The 4,354-nt window shown below is 38.6% G+C and overlaps 1 non-coding gene across 1 annotated transcript; it reads right to left on the reverse strand.

The window, feature by feature from the left end:
* Nucleotides 1–2,083: 2,083 nt before the first annotated feature.
* Nucleotides 2,084–2,190, reverse strand: LOC132608474 (small nucleolar RNA R71). The gene has a single exon (XR_009570393.1). It is a non-coding gene; the product is annotated as a small nucleolar RNA R71 (small nucleolar RNA).
* Between the last annotated feature and the right edge of the window lie 2,164 nt (nt 2,191–4,354).

A 4,354-nucleotide genomic window follows, 5' to 3' on the forward strand; every position in this document is an offset into this window, starting at 1 on the left:
GATGGCCATGATCCTTAGGGAATTGGTAGGGTTAAAGGTAGATGTAGGAGGAGTTAATGAGAAAATAGGGAGTTTGGAAACTAGGGTGGTACAAGTTGAGCACACAAGTCGAGTGGGCACTCCCCACTCTCATGTTGAAGAAGAAATAAGTAAGAACTCGAGTACATCACCTACTCTTACTTTTACGTGCAATGAGTCTTCCTCAATCCACACCTACCCTCACACCTCCCCAACATACCCAATGATGTGTCGTGAAATTACTACATAGATGCTTTTTTTACTATAAGTTTTACTTGTTTTTAAGCAAGTTTGTGTTGTTTTGATATGTTTTTGTTGTGTTTCAACAAAATGAATACTAAAAGGGCAAAACAAGGAATTTTCACTGAAGTATGTACATTTTGCAGAAGTATGGGTAGTACATATTTGTACGTCCCGTACAAGTATCACGTACCTCGATGGAAAGAAACAGAACACCTCTATTGTGGAAGATGATGTACGGGCAAAAAGGACGGGACGTGCTTTGAAGTACAACACGTATATTTATCCTGTACTTGGTGACCTAACTTGCAAAGGAGCAGCTCGTACATTTAGTGTACGGGATGTACTTAATTGTACGTCTCGTACTTTATTCCGTCGGGAGCAGTTTTGTCTTAAGGAAGATTCCGAGTTTTGCACCTTATAAATAATTTCTCATAGGGTTTTATGTATTTTTCATTATCAGTTTTAGACTTTATTCTCATAGCATTGAATACTCTTGGTTGTTGAAGCTGTCCATCTTACTTTTCATCAATTGTAAGCATGAATGACTTCTACAAACCTTTATTTTGCAATTAATACCATGAGTAGCTAATTTATCTACTAAGGTTGTGAACCCAAGGATGGGTGTTATCTGAATGGGTTTTTACTATTGATATATGCATAATGGATAGTTAGGGTTTATTTATTCTTCGTTCTTCATTCATAATTGATGGTTGCAAACATTAATTTAAGCCATAAACTTTGCTTTACTTGGGAAAGTGAGTAGGGTTTGGTAGGGATAAATAAAAAGAACCCGAGGCGTTAACCTCGTTTAATAAATTCGCTTAGGAATAAGATGAGTGTTCTTGGCACATAATAATCTTTCTTCACATACACTCTTTTATATTTGAGAAAATCATAAAGAGAAATATTTCTAACTATTGGGAAATATAGGGAATCAAGTAGATATTAAGTGCATTCATACAACAATCCATTAGAAGTATATCATATTAAGACCCAGAGCATTACACTTGATCTAAAGGGGACACAACCTTGGTTTTCTTTTATCCATTTATTAAAACCAAAAGCAATTAGTTAGCAATTAGTTAGTAAACAACCAATCTTCTACAAACTCAACGGAATACGAAACCAGACCGCAAGAAAGTACTCTATGACTTTAGTAACCTTTTCACACCATATTACCTGTGGGATTCGACCCCAACCTAGTTAGGTTACTATATTTGACTTCGTCTGCTTTACACGATTTAATAGGTGTAATTTGAGTGTATAAAATTTTGGCGTCGTTGCCGGGGAATACAGTTTTGAATTTACTTAATTGTTTGTGCTTAAAGTCTTTTTCTATTCCATCGCACCTTGTTTGCTGTTTACTGGGAACCAAGTGATCATGAACAACAGAGGAGTACGTAGAGCTGGTGGTAATAGGGGTTTGCAATTGCAAGACCCACCAGTGGAAGTGGAGGTTCAGAATGTCTTTACGGATATGTTAGACGAGGTGGAATATGCATCTGCTATTATTCCACCTAGGGTGAATGCTACAAACTGCAAGATTGACTCCACTATCTACCAACTGCTCAAGCTTGAGGGATATTTTCAGAATTCTACCGATGATGACCCTCATCAACATTTGAAGAATTTCGTGGGTATGTGTACCCAACATATGCAGAATGCTATTCTAGATGATGCTATTCGGCTAAGAGTTTTCAAATACTCTTTAGCCGATGAAGAAAGAGTTTGGTTTGAGAAGTTGCCCCATAATACTATTCATACATATGGAGAGCTGGTTGCTATTTTTCTCAAGAAGTGGTTTCCGCCAAGAAAGAAAGCTAAAATTCGTGACAAGATATATGATTTCAAATAGCATCCCGGGGAATAACTATTTAAAGCTTAGGTGAGATTCAAGGAATATTTGCAGAGGTCTCCAAATCATGGTTTTCCGAAACATATATTCATGGAGAAGTTCTATAGAGGGTTAGATCCATTGATGCGACCAGTGGCAAACAATGCAGCTGGTGGGTGTTTTATGGACAAGACATATGCCTGAATCACTCAGTTGCTTGATAAGCTTACTAATCACAATCAAGCATGGCATTCGGGTGGTACTGAACAGTGTAGCCTATGGAGCTCTAATGATCCATAATATTGTGAAGTAGAATCAAGACACTCAGTAGACTCTAGCTCATATAGCAACCAATATTTCTTTGCTGACAAAGAGACTTGATGACAGAGAAGCTAAGAAAGTGAATGTTGTTGAAGAAGTTCAGGGAATGTACCAAATTCAAGAGGTCAAGAGAGCCTCCTCTGCAGTATGAAGATGCTAACTATGTTAATAAATCTCAAGGGGGTTACCAAAGGCATAACTACCAAGAATGCTATCAGAATCAGAATCAATGGAGACCTCAATAGGGACAAGGTAATTATTACGACAACTATAGAGGATCGAACCAAGGGAACTACAACAAAAACAATATTTTTGGAAATAGTAGTTCAAATCTCTATATTCCACCAAAGGGTCAGTTTAATGAGCAAGGGAGTACTAAGTTGGAGAGCATACTTGAGAAGGTGCTAGCCAACCGAGAAAAAGTAGATAGAACATTGAAGGAGCTGACTAAAACTGTGGGATCTCAAACTACTTCCATTTAGAAGCTCGAGTCATAGATACAACACCCTCTACAGAAGGGAGGACTTCCTAGGGACACTATTCTAAATCTAAAGAGTGGTGGAGGTAATTCTTATGAGAGGTATGCTGCTATTATCACTCGGAGTGGTAAACTACTTCAAACTGTAGAGAAGAAGATGATTAATCTCGAGCCAGTTGCTGAAGAAGAAGAGGCACAATCTGGTGATGAGGTCCAGACCGAGGTTCCCATTGCTAAGCAGGTTACTTTCGGAAAGTTCTAAAAAGCATGAAGGTAGCAGTGACACTAGCAGAGCAACATTTAAAAAGGATCTTCTTCCTTTGACCCAACTATTTAAATCTACACCTCCCTTTCTACAAAGGTTGGTGAAGAAGACTGAGAATGATAAGTTTCAGAGGTTCTATGATCACTTGAAGAAGCTATCGATGAACATTTCTTTTTTTGATGCCTTCCAAGAGATGTCGAGTTTTGCAAAATATTTGAAGTAGTTGTTGACAAAGAAGAGACCGATCAAACATTATACTATGAGTCTGACTCATCGTGTTAGTTCTATTATATCTACAACCAGTGTTCAGAAGAAAGAGGATCCAGGGGCCTTTACCATTCCATATTCTGTTGGTCACCATGATTTTGCTCGTGCTTTGTGTGATAATGGGGCTAGCATTAACCTCGTGCCGCCTGCTATCTATAAGAATGCATAGACCTACCACCATGTGACTACAAATGGCTAATAATCTATAAAGAGCCTAGCTGGGGTTGTTGAGGATGTGCTTGTTCGGGTTGGTGAATTCCTTCTTCTAGCAGATTTTGTAATTCTTGATTGTACTATTGATTGAGATATCCTATTATTCTGCGGAGACCTTTCCTTGCCACAGGAAGGGATTTTATGGATTCAGAGAGGAATGAGGTCAAGTTCTGTGTTAATGATGGAGAGGTGACTTTTCAGGCTAGTAAGGGAATGAAGCTACCTAGTGCGTACGAAAGCATTTAGGTTATTGATGCCATTGATGTGATAGATGAGGCTATTGAATTTAAAATGAAATAAGAATGTGTGGGTGAGGCTTTAGTAGCCATATTGGTGAACTTCGATGCTGATGGTATGAAAGGTTACGTGGAGACTGTTAATTTTCTTGTGGGGTTAGGTTCCTACTCTTACCAACCAAAGAAGCTGGATCTTGATCTTGAGAATAAAAAGAATCCTCCAGCGAAGCCATCTATTGTAGAGCCACCTAAGTTTGAGCTTAAGCAGCTTCCTTCATATCTGCGGTATGAATTTCTGGGTCCGGATAATACTTTGCCAGTGATTGTGTCTGCATTGTTGAATTATGAGAAAATAAAGAGGTTGTTGGAGATTCTTAGAGAGTATAGATGTGCGATTGGGTGGACCATTACTGACATTCAGGGTATTCCTTCCGGTATTTGTGAGCACAAAATTCAGCTTGAGGAGGATAGCACACCGA

The sequence above is a fragment of the Lycium barbarum genome, chromosome 8 (assembly GCF_019175385.1).
Source record: "Lycium barbarum isolate Lr01 chromosome 8, ASM1917538v2, whole genome shotgun sequence".
In the NCBI taxonomy this organism is placed as follows: domain Eukaryota; kingdom Viridiplantae; phylum Streptophyta; class Magnoliopsida; order Solanales; family Solanaceae; genus Lycium; species Lycium barbarum.